Source organism: Parasteatoda tepidariorum, chromosome 3, assembly GCF_982258835.1.
Source record: "Parasteatoda tepidariorum strain Cologne lab strain chromosome 3, Ptep-v5.0, whole genome shotgun sequence".
Taxonomy (NCBI): Eukaryota; Metazoa; Arthropoda; class Arachnida; order Araneae; family Theridiidae; genus Parasteatoda; species Parasteatoda tepidariorum.
The window spans coordinates 123,899,308-123,918,985 of record NC_141757.1 but is presented as its reverse complement, the minus strand read 5'-3'; the positions used below and the strand labels follow the sequence as shown (position 1 = coordinate 123,918,985).

The 19,678-nt window shown below is 28.6% G+C and overlaps 1 long non-coding RNA gene across 1 annotated transcript; it reads left to right on the top strand.

Annotated features, from left to right (window-relative positions):
- The first annotated feature begins 10,824 nt into the window (after window positions 1–10,824).
- Window positions 10,825–17,481, top strand: LOC147814270 (uncharacterized). The gene is made up of 3 exons (XR_015432742.1): window positions 10,825–10,910; window positions 11,515–11,556; window positions 12,989–17,481. It is a non-coding gene; the product is annotated as an uncharacterized LOC147814270 (long non-coding RNA).
- The last annotated feature ends 2,197 nt before the right edge of the window (window positions 17,482–19,678 follow it).

The following is a 19,678-nucleotide window of genomic DNA, read 5'->3' as shown; positions in this document are numbered from 1 at the left end:
AATAAATGTTAGTTTTTTCAGTTATAAATGTGTTCGACAAAAGGAAATTCTATAAATAATTTATTTTGGTGCATCTTCGTTTGAAATTAATTTTTCTAATTTAAAAATAGATATTAAAAGTATTATGGATGGTATACAGGGATCTCTGTCGTGAATATTTTTACAATTTTTGGAATGTATACTTTTAGAATGCTTGGCACAAATGATGCCAGGAAAGTACACATATTAAGGATTGCTAACTGATATTTAAGCAAGGAAAAAATAATTCTATCAAACTCTGTTGAATCACAAGCGAGGAAGGCGGCAGTTTAATTATCTGGTGTCACTTGGAATCTGTTTTTATAGTATATTTGCCTTTCAGATTATCTCCATTTGTTTCGTTGTTTTGATGTTTTCAATCCAACTTTCCTCAGAAGTGATTCAAAAAATTTTAATGGTGTTTTGTTATTATTAATTTGTTATCTCTTATTTTAATGCGTTTTTGATTTCACTTTTGACAAGGATACTAAAATTATACTTTAAGAACAGGTTATTATGGAACATCCTATATTTTTTTTAAGGAGAAATATACTTGCTTTAAGAAATTCTTACTGTGATTTAATAAAAATTTTTATTCAATTTAATACAAATTGACATGGATTGATTTTTCAATATTCAATTTGACAATTTGACATTCCTTTAAAACATAGTCGTTACTATTCTGCACAGTTAGCGAATTTGTGAGAGTCAAAAATTTTACTTACATTAGGAAAAGTTTCCCTATTTTTTTTTTTTTTTTTTACTTTATCTGTTATTTTATCAGATGGGAATTTAACTTCCTGTAAGCTTCAGTGATATTTTGTTATTATTTATCAATTATATATTATATAAATTTTATCTGTATTAATGTGAAATCTTGTCAAAACATTTCTTAGTTTTCTTTTTTGAACATTATTATAATTGTTTTCATTCTTTTGTAATTATTTTTTGTTCGTTACTGTATATAACTCATTAGTTACATTCCAAATAAAGATGCGTATATTTCTTACTTGTCTGTTCATTCAAAATATTTATCGGGTAAATCATAAGCACCTTTCATAATAGTATTCCTTGTTAAAAATGCAGTAAGAAAAAATGTACACATTAGCAGCCAAAAAATAATATTTGAGTTTGGGAAAAAAAAAATTATTAAAACTTTAAACGTAGAACGTGGATTAAAAATATCAAAACCAGTTTATTGCTCGAAACTACTAAGAGCTGTTTCTCATTAACTCTTTTATATCCTTTCTGTTTCCTTCGCCATTGAAACAGATTTTGATGTTCTTTAACTCATCTTCTTCGTTTATGATTCCTCAAATTTTGATAACATTTTTCTTTTTATTATTACTTAATAGTAATTTACAACTTCTAATGTAAGCAATTTTCGAAAAATATATTTTAAGGGTGGTAATCTGAAGAAGTTTAATCGGAAAATACACCCTGAAAATACCAATCTGAATATACACTCTGTTTCTTCAGATTAGGTCTCATAAAAATTAGACTGATAAATGTTGTAAAAAATAAAATTATAATTTTTACGAACACTAACAATCTAGTGTATGAAAATAAAGATTGTTTTCAAAAATGTAATTGTTCTACAAAAATTCTTTGCAATTTTAATTCTCGTGATTTAAGTAGGGTTGAATTTTTCTATAAATCACTGTATTAACAGCAAGATAGTTTCAAAAATTACTCTTATCAGGTGCAGCTTGCCAAATATCAAAGGATGTGAAAAATAAAAGTTTCAAAACTACTAGCTTAGAAATTTTTTGTACATTTTAAAAGCAATTACAATTATTTTTATTCAGTATATGTCAATATGCCAGCCACCAATGTCTATAATGGGTTGCAACCGTATATCCTTATTCCTCAAGACATAGCGCAGTTTTAAATTCCACGATTGTTTTGAGTTTGTTTGCGTTAATTTTGTTTATCATATTGTCCCCAGAAAATTGAGTCTCAAAGGTAGAAATCAGAAGAATAGAGGGGTCGAAAGACTCATTCTACAGTGTTTCATGTGTTATACATTTTATTTGTTTCATGTGTTATATATTTCGGCGTTGAACAGCCGAACCATTTTTGGGTCTGCGGCGATCAATGTTCAATTCCGTAGCTATGTGAATTTTAACTCAGCTAAGAAGACTAGGGAACTCCTGGATCAAAATTTGGGAAACCTTACCTGGGGACTTTTTTATGGAACTAACTAATATTTATGCTACTTATAGAGGCAAATCGAAACCGTTTGCTTGGCGACAAAATGATTCTAACGCATGATCATTAATGATATTTCGCATTAGCACTGTGGTTAGTGCTAGTTGGGATCAGAATTCGTATCGACCAGCCATGGCCGGGACTCAAATCTAGGTCACCTCAAGGAGGTAAGCGCTATATCCGATCAGCCAGAGCGTCTCTTCTTAATTCCGTAGCCAGAATGCTGTATTTCCGGAATTTTCGCTGAATAATTAAGATCGAAATTAGTTTGCGTGCTCAAAAAATTTCTAACATCCAACTGCCAATTTTTAATTTAATCGCTCACCAATGATTCAAAAGGAATAAGAATAGGAATAAGAATTAGGATTCAGAATAAAAGTAGCTCTTATCGGTTTTAACGGGAGAAATTTCTGATAGCAGAAAAATATAATAATATAATTTTACATCTCCTAGAAAACTTTCATTAAAAAGTATAAGTACAACAATGCATAATTAATTTAACATCGCATTTCTATTGTTTTAAAAAGTGGTCTAGTGTACTTTAGAGAGAATAAAATTAAAATTCTAATTAAAATAATCCTTTTGAACTTGGAAGTTTGCCCTTCCCCTACATTGCTAGATAAAAATCAGAATGCTTCATTATATTTTCATCTTTATTTCATAGTCTTGTGCGTCTTTAAGAATTAAATGCGGTTCTCGTTGTTTCTCTTCAAAACACTAAGAACAAAACATTTACAACAATACAGAGAGTTAGTTTGACGCGCAAGCAGAAGCATTTAAAACACAAGGGCATCAAGTCACATCAACAAGTTTTTAGAAAAATAAACAGTGCTTATACATTTTAAAAATAGGCATGGTTTAAAATTTTTTTTAAACTAATTAAATTCTGGATGAAAACATTTTTAAATTTTTTTTTGGAATCTGCTGTAGTATTTCGTGTTAAAGATAATGAAATTTTTGACTTGATTCTGTAGGTGAACTGGAAAACGATTTTTATCACCATATCCATAGATATTAATATAACGTTTATTTCGCTCCAGTGTAATCTGGGACATAGGTATTAAAAATATCTTTTCTGCTTTTCAATCATTTCCCCCCCCCCCCCCGCTCTAATCTAGAACATCAAAATAATAAAATACACAAAAATATATTTTCTGAATTTTGACCATTTTTTACTAATAAAGGATAGTAAACAATTTCCTGAATATCAAAAAAAAAAATATATATATATATACTATAAGAATAATTTTTTTGAATTTTGACCATTTCTTTTTACTAATTATGTACAATGAATAATTTCCTGAATATCAAAATAATAAAATGCATAAGAGTGTACTTTCTGACTTAGGACCATTTCTGTTTACTAATAATTGATAAGGAATAATTTTCTGAATATCAAAATAATAAAATGCGCAAGAATAAATGTTCTGAATTTTGACCATTTATTTTTACTAATTATGAATAATGAATAATTTCCTGAATATTAAAATGTTAAAATGCATAAGGTAAAAAAGAAGAATGAAAATATTAGAGATAATTTTATTTTCTACTGGCCTTTTCGTGGAACGTATTTCAGAAATATAATTAAGGAAAACATAATTATGGATTAGTAAGAAAAATAGACATATTAAACTGTTGGACACCAAGAAAAAAAAACGAAAGAAAAAATGGTTTTATTTCTCATGTTTTTTTGTGTTCACTTTACTACAAGAATATTTTAGATTATTTACTTTCTATCATGTCTATTCTGATAACATTATATTTTAATAATATTAAAACGTAAATAATAATAAGTTACATAAAAAGGTTCAAAGTACATTTTCCCTTATTCCTCTGTTTGTTTTAAAAATTAACGATTTAAATTTTTGTTTGAGAAATAATTTATAAACTTTAAAAAGTTTTATTATTTTTTAAGTGCTTCTCTTAATTACTTAATCGTATTTTAAAATTTTGTGAAAAACACTAGTGAAAACAAAAATACTTTCCTTCAAAATGTTAATTGCAACCGCAACAATTTTTATCATTGTGACTAGTTTATCATTAAATTACTCATAGAATTTTATTTTGTACTCAAGTTTATTTTTTAATTAATTTGTATTTTGTTTTACACAAACTGTATTGGGAAAGCACGACCATATTTTTTTTACACAACAGCGACGGCGTTTACTTACTTTATTAATTTCCAAATAACATTCTAACTTTTATAATAATTTTGCCAATGCATAATATCGTTTTCAGATCTTTATAGCTGAGATGATAAAAAACATTATGGATCTAGTTTCGATTTTATTATTGATCTGAAAGTGACGTCATGCGCACAGTGTAGATTTTTTACTTTTTCTGATCATTCTTGACCAAATTCTCTTTGGTACTAGATGAATAGAATTAATATAATCGAGCAAATATCGTATAATTGAGTTTACTTTATCTTAGTTAATTTACTGAAGAATGCTTTAGAAAGAATAGTTTGCTTTTCTTAGCTTTCTTTGGTAATTTACTGAAAAGAACTTTTATAGTGTTTCCCGAAAATTACCATAAGATTTCGATTAAAATTAACTGAGGTGTGTCATTAACCTTTTTTAAAAATAATTCTAAAGATATAAATTTCTATTGCACTTTGTTCAATCTGAATTTGAGTTTAAAATAAATAATTAAATTTTTAAGGAATTTAGATAAATATTCTAGTGCTTTAAATGTTTAATGCTTTCTGGAATTTAAAAATTTAAAGCTAATTAACTACCCAAAATATGTTTGGAAAATAGTTTAACAGTCATGTCGAATTTATTTCCGGTTAATTTAAAGTCTATTTAGTGGTTAATTTCAAGCATTTTCTGTAAAAGAAAAAAAATAGAAAAGAAATTAACATATTGGTGTATCCATTTGGCCTCCGTATCACGAAAAACATAATAGCACATTGATGAAATTATGAAATTTTTATGAAAATTGAATTTTATGAATTATTGATGAAATTTTTTAATGATGTTTGCAGGTAAGCATTGAGATTTTATAACTACGTTTAGAGTCTAACCTGTGACCTTCTACGTCACTGCTCGGGATCTTAGTCTCATGATCACACCTGTTTATTGCAACAAATGCAAGCTTGTGCGCGTGCTTAATGCGAAGAACAATTTTAGGGCTGTGGTAGCCACCCACCGAGTACATGCTTGTAAAATCTGTGGAATAGGAAGATTGATGATAGCTGAGCAGAACCATGGGTACAGGGATCTCGAGAAAAATTCTTTTCCCTTCAGATCTATGTCTAAGTTATAAATTGGCCTTATGAATGAGTGGCGCTACCATCTATCTGTTCGTTATTGAGGTAAAGCCTACTATCACCCTTGTGGTGCTCTCTTGTGAAACGAAAGGCTCACCTTCTGGACTTGATTCGCAAAATACCGATTGCTCGCAAAACTTGGTTTGTCCGTCATCAGAAAATAAAAAATGACATGGTTTTAAAAACCCTTGTATGGATTAAAAATTAGTTACTCACAATGAAGAAGGCACTGTAAGCGAATTGCCAAACCATACCATAGATTATAAAAGGGTTAGCGAAAATTTCTATTGGCGTTAAAGAAGCGTTCTCGCAAATCGCCAAACAGCTGTGTGCTTATGTTTTTGTTTTGTTTTTGGTATCGCGCAATATTCAACAAGTTAGATATGGATGCGACCTTTCTTAATATCAATGAAGCGGATCTGCCAAGCAAATTCTAGAATATCATCACCAAAAATGATGGAAATCCGCTCTTCCATTATATCATATAATGACATCTAAGCTTGGATTGACGCATTCAACGAAAATACTTGCACATCATGGATTACACGCAGATCTCGTCCAACTGAGACAAAAAAAAACTTATTTGCAAGTACGTGCTCTTTAACTGTGTTATAATTTTTCTATACATATTTGAATAATTTGTTACTAAATTATGCTTTTCTTATCCTTTTAGAAAAGACTATGTGTGCCACCACAGCAGTCGTAATAAAAGTAACGCTGCTATTAGAAGGACAAAAGACTGCCAGTGCACTGCTTACATTTGTATAACCATCAAGCAATCAACTGCAAATACAAAAAGAAATGATAAATTTGTGAAGGTAAATTATTATTAATTTATTCATTATTTCTGATTTAATGTCAAATTCTGCATTAAATGAAATATAAAGTGTATTTTTTTGTTATAGCGTCGACATAATCTTTTGTATCTGTTAACTAAATTGTGTTTATAAGCGTTCTTTAAAAGGTCGTAATAAAGCTAAAACAAAAAAAAATTAGACATTATTACCCCCATAACCAATTCTGTATTTTCAGAACTTTCATTTAATGTATTTCGAATAGTGAACTTCTTTTCCTACTCACCCACGAATTAAAATTAATAATTTCACAATAAATTTTAATCCTTAATAATGAAATGGTTATTATAATAGAATTTGTTTACTGAAAAGATTTAATTTTTTTTTATTGTTTAGCAGAGACTTTGTTTCCAATTCTATATTCATTTATTAAAATTAATGGTTCTGCTCGATAACCATTTACAATTTCTTTAAAAATTTTATTTAATTTTCAGTTATTGGAAAATTCTTTGTATGTTTTCGATGTAGAGATTATTTAGCAATAATGTGAAAAGCTGAAGTTTATAAATGTATAGATTTATAAATGTTTAAGAGAGTTTTTAGCAGCTATTTTGTACTAATTATTTTAGTTGAAATGTTCAGTATACACAATTTTATAATAATAATCGTAAAATTCATTGAATAATTGAGTATTACATTTTAAAATGCAAGTAGAATTTAATAATACATTACTAATCAAATAATAATAATCATAATTTAGCTTGTTGACAATAATGATTTGCTTTGCATTTTGAAGAACACTTAGAAACAAAAAAAGAAACAAGTAAAATGAATATCTATTATAAAAAGTAAAAATTAGCTTTCACAGCTATGTTTTAATGGTAATTAAAATGTTTACTAATAATTATCAGTTAGTTTTGTTTAACTATTTAAATGCTTAGACAAAAGATTTATTGTAATTAAAAGTTTTTCTTTTCTTAATGTTTAGACACATAAGTGAAAATTAATTTAATTGATCTATGTCTAAAATATATAAGTTCGATAACATATAATATATTTATGTTCAGTACATAAATCTTCATATGAATGATAGTATAAAGTTCGAGAATAAAAAAATTGTGTTTAAAAAAGTTGTTGAAAATAATAATTATTATTAATATTTGACAACAGGAAGGTTCGCTATTAGTGTTAAATTAAAAGTTTTCGAGATTGAAATGCCGTTTGGACGAATGAACATAAGAATATTTTGGTTTAAAATTGCATATGGCAGTTAAATGCAGTAGTTTTTCAATTTCCGATAACCTATATGAGCCGATAACCTATATGTTTCTGGAAAGAGCTTTTTTTTATCTAATCATTTAAACTATAAGTATAGTGAGCTTTAATAAGATATTCATATTATTTTCGACTTCCTTTTAATAAGACATTTTGTAACGATACTGTTTCTATGAGAGCAAATATTATGAGTAATATTTCTATGATAGCAAATTTAAAATATTTAAAATTTCTTTTATAAATATTTCAAGACGAAAATGATCTCTTTTTTTTTCTTCATATCTTTGACTATTTTTCTAATTTATGGATAATGAAAAACTTGAAATAAACAATATTAAGATTATTTACTCGTTTGTCTGATTTTAATAATTTACTGCAAATTCTAAAGGTATTTAATATTGGAAATTCTTAGAGAATTGCTTTAATATTTTAGGCGCAACGAAGATGCTATCAGAAATTTGACACCTCCAGAACACTTTTAAACAGGATAAAGAAAAGGATCGATGTTGCTAAAACTGGGAGTGCATGGGACTCCTTTCAAAGTACAGCTGGTGCCCACATTTCTAAAACCTCCGGACGTAAAATTAAGGTCCAACCATCTTCAATAAGCCGTAGAAGAGTTGGAGTCACCAGGGGCAGCAAGAGGATATCTTCTGGGCGTTCGTGAGCAGCACTCAAGGAAAAAAAAGAAAAATAAATCTCGCTGAAAATGTGAGAAAAAATCAAAGTAGTGCTACATCGCATTAGAAACTTTTAATTATCTTTCACTATATATATATATTTTAATTATTTTAGTCTTTTAATTATATATATTTTTAATTATGTTATTTTTTAATTATGTTATTTTTTAATTATGTTACTTTTTAATGATGTTATTTTTTATTTATGTTACGTTTTCAATTACTCAAAACATTAAACTGATACGTGTGTATGTTATGTATAAACCTGTACGCAATATTTGTAAATAGTAAAATATATTTTTGAAAATGTGCATTATCTATTAATTGCATTCCCTATTGGAAAAAAATCGTAAAACCAGTATCAAAAACCAGTAAAAATGATACCAGAACCAGTATGACGATAACAGTAATGTGAGAAATATGATTTAACATGACTCTAGGATAAGTAATTCTGCTATATAGAGGACAACCAAGATTTTGTTAAAAATTGTATGAATAATTCCTGTAATAATTTCAGTTCAAAATGTTAATTTAATAGCTTAATTTATGAAAAAATTATAATTTATATTTATTAATGGGGTGTGTAGTTACATCAAATGTTAGGCAACTTAATGAACTATGTTTACAAATCGAAAACTAATTAAATATAATCATAAAAACTTGAATCGAACATTTTTTCGCTGGCTTTTGCACCAAGAACTCCTAATAAGCTATCATTATAGGATAGCAACGTGATTATAAAATTTATAAAAACTACTTTACTATGTTAGAATTTAGAAGCAAGCTCCTCAACAAGAAACAGAGTTAAATAGAAACGATACTCAATTTCTTCAGAAGCTTGAAAGGGAAATCCCTCAAGATATGTTGCAAATTTTTAACGCAGCATTGACTGAAGAGTTAACATCGAAAATGTCCAAGAGCCTGTACTTTTTACAATATGGAAGAAGTACGTATTAAAAGAAGACCACTTGGTTAAGTCAAACTTAGGAACTGAAGCTAGTATTGATAATGAATGCATCTTAGATATCGAATTTGAAATGAGTCCTCATGCTGATCCTCTCTTAGTTGAAAAAAGAAATGATTCTATAAGTAAAATCAGTACTTCAGTACAACAAGAGATGGATTTTCCTCAAACTTCAAGACACCTTTCCCCCGTCTACTTTCGAGAAAGGCATTCTAGAAATGTTGTTGAAAATTCAGAAGAAGTTTAGAAGAACCATTTACATCGGTCAAATATTGATGATAAAAAGAAAGGTCAAATAAGAAGAAAAACTAATAAATTACTTTTTGCACTAACTTCAGAGAAATGGCAAAAAATTCAAGAGGCTGAAATATCTAAAAAAAGTTAAAACAAGAGATATGGAGAAGAAAAAGAAAGAAAAAATACTTAAAAAAGAAAAAAAAACTTCAAGAAATAAGAGGAAAAAGAGTAAACAAAAAGGTGATAAAATAATAATGATAATAAACAGCATCGGATGACACAATGATTTAGATTTGACTGTCAAATTATAAGAAATAATGATTTTTTTTATTTATTTTGTATTTAACATCACTTCAATTTCTAGTTCATGATTACAGAAAAAAGTTAGCATTTTACAAGTACTTGTATGTTACAATTTCACAAATAGTCTTGTTTTTATATATTTGTATGGCTAATAAATTCATAAAGAGCATTAAAAAAATAACCAAAATTAAGTGTTCCTTTACTGGGCAATTTTGTGTTCCTTCACTGGTAAGAGCTGTTCCTTAACTTGGTCTTCTTACTACTTGTTATTTGAACCTCCAAAACTTTAAAACAATATTATGTAAGTTCTCAAAAATTTTTTTTACATAATTTGCAATTAGTAACAAATATGTTGACACTGTCATTTAACTAAAATTACGAATTTTGAAATTAATATGATTTTTTAAAAGGCAAGCGAAGCTTAAGTGTTCCTTCACTGGTTAGTTTACCCTAGATTGTGTTGTTATTCGTTTATTACTTATTTACTCATTTATTTTTTGATTTACAAAATTTATTTTAATCAAAGTCATGATGACAAAAGAATATTATTAATTGTATCACTTTAAATTTTATTATGAATTGCTTTTATTTATTTATTTATTATATTTGAATTTATTCTAGAACAATGATATTCCCAACCGAAACTAATTTATCAATTCACGAAATAAATTAATTAGTTCAGGTTTCAAACAACTTCGTAGCAAAGGAAATACGTTTACATAAATTAAAATCTCAACTTTTTACCTTCAAACATAAAACTCTGCTTCATTAATTTATAAATTTCAGGCCGTTTTGGAAATTTGTAATTAATAAATTTAAATCATAAAACAAAATAAACTGTTTTTGAATGAAATAAATACATTTGTTTTGTTACTATATAGTTAATTCAATTCAATTGAATCTATAAAAGCGAAAAAGTGCGATTAATTCAGAAACGAATGGGAACCACAGAAGACGAGAATCGTCTTTTAGTCGTTCGTTAAATCTATAGAGCTACCGCGAATTGATAAATTGGTTCGTTAAATCTATATCACGCTAGCTGATCTTTATAGCTCAGTTTTTCTAGTTCTTTCCGTTTCTCTGTCTGAACTTCACAGCCAATCACTCTTGTTTACATCATGGAAGCATCGTGGGAAGAAGGGTGTTATAATTTAGTAAGTGTATTTTTCTCTTTATTTCTTGCTTTTATTTGCATCTTTGTTAGTTACAATAATGTTAAAACGTATGCTTCAGTAATATTTATATTTTAAGTAATCAAGATATATATTATATTATTCTTGAATTATTACTGCATGTGCCATTTGTTACGGGGTTCATTGCATTGAGACTCCATTGCATGAGAAGAAAGTAGTTTTAATGTTTTTTCCTGGGTTTCTTAATGAAACTTTAATTGAAACGCTTTGTCCACATGTTTTTTACATAAATTCTCATTAATATCACCGTTATTGACAAAGTAATTATTTGTTTAGTTTTATATAATATTTGGACACTTCGCATTATATATTAAGTGTTAATCTCTAATTCTATTGTTATTTTTAGTGTTTAATTTTATTTTAACGCATTTAATTTTAATTATATTTTATTGACTGAAGTTTCCATGAAGTTCTATTACCATAGAGTTTCAGTTAAACTAAAATAACATTTTAAGAACATTTTAAAAACAAAGTAATTGATACTTAAAAGTTTGATATTACTACCTAGTTAATAGCGTAAATATATTTTGTAATTGTATAATTTCTAAATAAATTTTTTTTTCAGAAATGATTTGGAAAACAGCGTATTATTTTTATTTCAATAGAGGTATGTTTTTCTTGTTCTTGACATATATTCAACATGCAACCTATTCTAGAATTTTTTTTAAAAATTCGATAGTTATTTTATCCTTTAAGTATAAACTTTAGAGATGTTTTAGAGTCAGGATCCATTGTACGAGCTACAACTGTCAAGATGCCTAAAAGATTTTAAGCTTACATATTTTATTTATTATTTAAAAAAGAAAGACTAGTAGAGATTTGCTGGGATTTCTGCGAGTTATACTCTTTAAATTTGTCCTGTTCTTTAATGTTTTTGTTTTAATTTCTCCTGGAGGTTTTTTTTTTCTTGTTTTAATTTCTCCTTATTGATGCTTTTAAGATGTTTGCAAAATTCCCAGAATTCTGAAAGTTTTAGTTATCAATATCTATAAAACATTTTGCTAAAAACATGGTAGTTGGCAGTCCTGAATTCATTATATTTCTTTGTACATAAAAGTGATACAGTGTATATAAAGATATTCAGTTTGTTGATAAATTTAATTAGTGAAACCTTTTTGTAAGTTTTCATATTATAGTTACAAATTAATTATAAAATAGAACTGAATCCTTCTTTGATTTTAATGAATATAAAAAATATGCAAATTTAAATGTTTAAATATTTTTACTTCGAGTTCAGCCTCTGAGAATTTCAAATTTTAATCTTATGTTTAATACCTTTAATATGCTTTGTCATGATAATGTATTTAAATGTTAATCTTTTGACTAAGTTATGAGCTGAACTGTTTAAAAACTATTGTACTGAAACTAAAATGGTCAAAAGTTACTTCAGATCATTCATACTTAAACTTTTGCATGGAGTCACTCTAAAAAGTAGGTTGGTAATGTGCTTTCATGGTGTGTGCGTTTGTGAATTCTTTTGTGTTGTCAACAGGAAGTGGGTAGTATGAGCGATACCTGTGTTAGACATTAACTTCCCTTTATCAGAAATCTCTTTCAAATTACAAAAATAATAAAATTTTGGTGGACCATTATTTTTCTTACTATTGTCGTGCTTATCTAAGTTTCAATTAGCCAGTTGAAGTATTGAGAATATTTATAATTGATTGGTATAGTAGTAGAAAAATAAGTAGTATTTGCAATTGTATTTTTCATACTTAATAGTTATTCTGAAAAATTGTTTTACTGTATAAATTAGTCTATATAATTTAGATAATTGTGTTTATTCTTAATTTAAAATAATTTATTTTAATCTTTTATTTATTTGCAGTCTGTGTATTTCAATAGCTAATGTTAAAAATGTCTAATGGAATTAACACTGCAATCTGAAATATTAACTTAATCAACATTGTAATTTAAAATTTAGCATAAACAGATAAAGCATAATATTAAAAGATAAGGCATGCAATGTTAAAACTGAGATTTTTTGAAATTGTTGTTTAGTTTACATTTGATGTTAATTGAAATTTTGTTTATAATAGGAGCTCTAAATGGAGACATTGTTGCTGGCTCTTATTTTGTGAAGTTAGAAAGATAATTCTACTAAGAGGTCGACATTAAGGAAAAGTGAGGGATCCTGCGCAACCAGACAACCTCCAACTAGACATCAAATAGACTGGAAAAGTGAGTGTCAGAAAGTGCATGGTCGACGCAGATAAGGCCTGCAAGCGACGGTTGCATATGTAAAAAATAAAAATGAATCACAACAAGGAAGATATAATATTTAAACTATGTGAATCAATCAACTATTTGAATGCTATATTTTTGATTTCGCACACAAGTGTACTAAAAGTGCTTTTCAGTCGCTTCACGTTATAGGAACTACTAAATTGCTACTAAACTGATTTCGTTTGATTATAAAAAGATTAATATTTTTCAGGCTGTTATGGTAATATTTATGTCATTTAGTAATTGTGTAATTCTTATATCTTATTGAAGACAGAGTTTAAATTATGTCATATTCAATGTTAAAAAGTTTACATTTTGTGTTGTGTGTTTTTATTCAGTATGTATATTAATTATTATATTAATTATATCTTGTTGAGTTCACAACAATTGAGAGATAAGAAAAGCCTTCTAAAATAACATGTGTCGTTATATAAATAATTCGCTCTTGAGATTTAATTTTTATAGGCGATAACTTTTTTTCCTAATTTAATTTTCAGATATTATGTGATAAGTAAATTATCATAAAAATTAAATACTTCCAATAGAAAATGACTATATCAAATTGTGCTTTAAGTCAAGGAATCTTAAGAAAAATGTCAATAGAATGACAGAGTAAAATAATTCAAAATTTTTATTTATATTAGTTAATAACTTGTGTTATTTAAGCTTTTATTTGTAGCTATAATTACTACTCTAACCACTATTATGTTTGAAAGATTAAAGTTGACTATAATTTAAATATCAAATATATCTAAAATTAAAATGGTTGTATTTAAATCTATAGTAGCAAGCAAGTACATTGATCAAAATGTAACATAATTATATAATTATATTTTACAATGCCTGATTTCAAAGTAAGTGAACAGTGTCAAATTAGATTTATTTCAAATATTTTGGCGGCATTTCGAACATTATATGGTATATGTGTTATTTACATTCAATTTCATTTATCAATTACAAATATAAACCAAAGTTAATTGACTTATATGAAATCATAATTTTATAATTAGATTGTTTAAATTTATATTTATAGATATATACACTTCACACGGTCTCCTTATTGTGCATATGAATTTGCATTTGTCGAACATTTCCGAGGCTTATTTGACAAAATTTATTTTGTCATTTCAAAAGGTATGAAAATTAAAAAATAAGATTTTGACTTATTTTAGTCAGTTTTTGGCTATTCATTACATAATATTTCTAATCCCCAATCAATTTTCATAAAATCTGCATTTACACTTTTCTTATGTTGCTGCAAAACATTTTTTGTGTAGTATTTTAGATTTAAATATTATTGACAATTATTTCTAATATATTAATTATTAAAAAAATTACATTAACTGTGAAGAAGTTTAAAAAAAACAGTTTATGTGATTTTTATAAGCATAATGCAAACTATAGCTTTCGACAAAGTGTGAATTGATGCTTCACAGGGGATGTTTTATTTCCCTGTATAAACCAGGTAACTTTATTTATTTACTCGTATCAATGTTTTATTTTCCCATTCAGAGCAGTTCACTAACCTTCCTGTATCAAACTGTAGTACCTCACTATACTTGTGTTAAAAATAAATTGTTACACCATCCCGGTTTACTGGGTGCAGTACACTAGTGATACTGGGTTCGATATCATACTGGAATAAATTTTATACCAGCTTATGAAACACCGGTCCCGGTATGATACTGGTTCTTGTACCATACCAGAATATATTTGATACCGGCTTATGAAACACCGGTTTCGGTATGATGCTCGTTCCGGTATCATACTGGGATCAATTTGATACCTGCTAATGAAGCACCGGTTCCGGTATGATACTGGTTCCGGTATCATACTGGGATCAATTTGATACCGGTCTATGAAACACCGGTTCCGATATGGTTCTGGGTCCGTTATAATACTGAATCCAGTATCATACCGGAACCGGTGTTTCATAAGCCGGTATAAAGTTTTTTATACTGGGAATTTCTTCCAATAGAGTTTATTATTCGAATATTGAAAGAGTATCAAGGTATCTATGATCTCCGTAATAAATGAAGTATTTACGAACTTTTATGTATATTAAGGAATTGAATAAATTTTTCACGAAGTTTAAGATCTCATCCCATTGAAAAAAAGTAATTTAATAAGAAATTTTTTTTACAATAAATGCTTCTAGTAATAAAACAAACGCGACATAGGTCATTGAAGAAAAATTCCTTCATTTTTACATTTTTTCCTTCTTGAAATTATTTCACATATTTCGATCTCTCGGAGATGGGTCCAACGCCCTACCAGCCTGGTCATCCTGGCCCCCACAATAGAGAAGAAGGATTTTCACATTAGTATTCAAGTCTGATTCTAATAGCAGTATTGACCTCCACCGAAGCGATTGGTGGATGGACAACACTCCTTTTTACGGAGGCCCCATACCTTTTAATTTATTTTTTGTTACATATACACATGCAGGTGGGGCCTCTCTGGCCGAATGGCTTTCGTCATTCCTCCAAACGCTCTGAAGCTTGGAGGTCACAGGTTCGAATCCAGAGGTAATCATGGATGCTTCTTTGCGATACCTTTCTCCAACTTGTACGATCTCTTCTTAAACCTGACCAAAGTCTTATTAGACGTATTTTGTCATGAGCACACCAGCCAGCATATGTTCCTTTACAAATACGGTTTATATGCCCTTGTTAATTTGAAGAACTGGTTGTCACAGAAGGACATCATAATGTTACATTCTGTGTTTCCCGGTGCAGAGCATTTTTCAGAACGGGGGAACTGCTTGGTTAGGGAGACCTTCGTCCTACACCTAACGCGTTTAGCCAATTTTATGAGTGTTACACATTTCTGGAAGCATCTTTTATTTTTTTACTGTTAAATATGCATATGCAGGTGGGATTTTCCTGACTGAGTGGTCTCGTCGATTCACCAAACGTGTGTGGTTGAGACTGCAGGTTCGAATCCCGGATGTATCGTTAAAAGTATCTTTGTGAAATCCTTCTCTGATTTGTTTTATCCGTTCTTCGACTTGACAAAGGCTTAAAAGCTGTCTTTAAGTATAGTACTTACGGTAGATTTATTTATGTCGCACTAGAGTTGCACAGTGGGCTCAACAGTCTGAGAAACATCTCTGAAGATGATCCGGAGAAAACACCCATACGTCATATCCTGTTTTACAGGGAGGACATAGTCACACACCACCCATCCAACCACAAATCGTAATTTCGACCTGAGCCAGAGTGTGATCAGTCTCCGATCCAGTAGGTATTGATTTGTCATGGGAACTTGGGAGGATTTTGTAACCTTGATAGATTTAGCGTGCACCAGGAACCATATTGAAAACGGGGAGTTATCGGCTGGTGAAGATCAAACTCACGATCTCTCGGACATGGACTCAACTCTCTTACACTTAGTCACCGGTCCCGTAATGTGCACGCAAACCTGCACATGTACTCGTGTGTGTAAAACTAAAATAAAACATATTTCGGCTAGCGTTCACATTACAGTGACACAAAATTAGAGCATGATATCACAAATATACATCCAAGGTTTCAGGGGATTTGAACTCGTTACCAACACTATATAAGGTATTAAGTGGAAAAGCGAAACCGCTCGGCCAGGTTGGCTCCCGGAAGATCTATGATAGTTATTTGTTGAACATTTTGATTTTAGGCGGAATATAATTGAACTCTTTCTACCCAGAAAAGTTGCTTGATAAAATAAAAGTTTTGTGTAATCTGTAAAAAAACGTTTCTTTTTAGAGGTGTTTAAAGAGGGTATGCAAAAAGTTCGCACCAAAAATTTTCAAAATTTTTTTGTTCCAACTTATTCATTTTTTCCCGCAAAACCAGCAGATTTTAACGGTTCCTGGTCGCCTTAAATAATTTTAGAACTTCATTTCCAGCATATCTTTGTAGAATTTGTAGGAAAATTTATGCAATAAATATCTTATGTAATGCATAATATGCTGCAATACATTTTGTTTCTAATCATTTGTTATTGATTAATAGCACGTTATCACCACTAAACCATGTATCGGAGGTTTTTATCGTCTTTATGCCTAATTACTCAGGCATTGGAGATTTTATTTCAAAGAATTAAAATTTTGATCATTAACGTGAAGGGCAGTGGAGTGGAACAATCTATTTTCAGGTGAGTGCAAGGTAACAGTTTATATTTTTATTTTCAAGTGAGGGCACAGTTTTAGTTAGCTTTATTTATTGCTTGTTTTTAGTAAACATTAATTCATTCATGTTTTTTTATTCATTTACATTATTTTGTGATTTTTATAACTTTTCTTAGTTCAAAAATGCATCTTATATAAGTTTGGAAAGAATCAGTTAAAAATATTTCATAATATTAAATGCTAAAACACAGAATATAGTTTTTTATGCAGAGCTTTGTATACAGAGCTTTTTTTTATAACAATTAAATTATTTTCACTGAGTGCATATTTTTAATAAGTTTTATTTATAATCCATTTTCAGTGTGCTTTAGTTATATCATGTTTTATTTATTATCTTGCACTTTCTTTTAACTCTTATGAAAATTAGGTTCTTTTAATACAAAAATGCATTGTATAAAAATTTCTAAAAAATCAGCCTAAAATATCCCATTATATAACTACTAATACAAAGATTAAAGATTATATTTTTGTAAACAGATTTATTTTATAACAATTTGTTTTATTTTAAAGTGATTATACATTTTTAGTAAACTTTATCTATTTTTAGTACACCCTAATTACAACATATTTTATTTATTCATTGCGTTTCCTTTTTCTTTTCTACTTAAAAACTTTTATACGCATTAAATTCATAGACTAAGAAGAGGTTTCTTATTTAAATTTTGAAAAGTGTAGCATAAAAAGTACCCCATAATTTAATTACTGAACAAAGAATAAGATTCATATTTTCATATGCAGAGTTCTTTGTAATAAATCCTTTCTTCCTTATTTAAAAGAGTAAAAAGTTAATTGAATAAAAGCTTTTACGGAAGTTGCTACGCACTTCACAAATTTCACATTTGCTTCAAAGAAACTGAAAGATGAAAGAAAGAAAAAAAAATAGAAATTTTTTTTTTCACTCTTAGTAAAAATAAACGACAGCTCTAACGTAGCTTCTTTAAATTAGAGGACTAAAAAAGAATTATAATGAAGATCGTTAATAACAAACTGAATTAATAGGCAGGATTATTTCTCTTGCAAAGGGAAAGATATTGTAAAAAAATAGTTAAACTAACGCTTAATTTTTCTCGTTATAAGGAAATTATTAAATTAAAAAAAGCTAGATAATGGCAGTAGCAATTTGGTTTTGTTCCTTACGTTACATTAGAGTTACACTAATGAACTATTGCGCGCCTTACACAATCACAATTTAGATTGGAGCGTCATTAGGCTTCCGCACCACGCTAACCAACATCCCGATCGTAAGTGGTTTTTTACAGCTCTGAAATCATCGAAGACATTGCATTACAATTGTTTCCGAAGCATTAAGACATAGTCACACAAGGAGCTGATTAATCAGGCATTCATTGGATAAATCACATGGTTGTGTAACTTAAGGTGATCATTATTATCAAATTAAAATTGGCAACGAAATTTCTAAAGGAACATTCAAAAATTCACTTTTTTATCTTCTTAAAAAATTTTTTTTGTTGGAGAATCCCTGCGAAGGATCTCTGTTTAAGAATATTAACTAGGAATGGAAAAGCATTTAGTAGTTATCAAACATTCGTATAAAAATTTTATTATCAGTTTTTTATTTTTTATTTTCTCGAGGTCAAGGATCACTTTAGTCTTAACTTGCCTAATCATAAGTTTGTGTTTAATCAAGTGATTGTGCATGGCGTGTTAACGTTATAGCTTTAAGGATTGAGTTTGTTATCACTCTGAATCAATATTCGTATCAGATTTAACTGAATGCTTACAAGAGACGTCACAAGTGTGTTGAACTTAATTGGCTGGCCCTCACATGACGTCGCTAGCCATTTGGAAATCAGCCTAAGTAGTGGTAGCTGAAGACTCAACACATCACACCGACTGGGTGGTTGTATTACTAAAGTTTGGCATGACAAGTATAAATTAGTCCATACCAATAATAATCGGCATGAAGTTTTCGACATTGATGATATTTGAATGGTTTTATTGAATGGTTAAACGGATTAAGTTTTTCCCATTGTACTCGAGTTAAACTGTCAGGAATGCTCGTAAAAATTAAGTATTTGCTAAAAATTTCAATCTTCCGATATGTAATTTGGAAGTTTTTAATTTCTTAGACAACTTTGTGCATCGCCATTTTGAAAAAGAGTCACTAAAGTTTTGGAATTTTTTTTCTTGCTTTTTCCAAATATCTTCTAAACGGATGAAAATTGCCTTTTTTACTCATAAATTATCTACTATTTGGGACGTATGTGAAGTATAGCCGTAATGCGCAATGAAATAGCATTTTTAAATTTCAAAATTTTTCCAAAAAAAATTATAATTTCGAATTTTCAATTAAGAAGTTTCCTGATTTCACTTA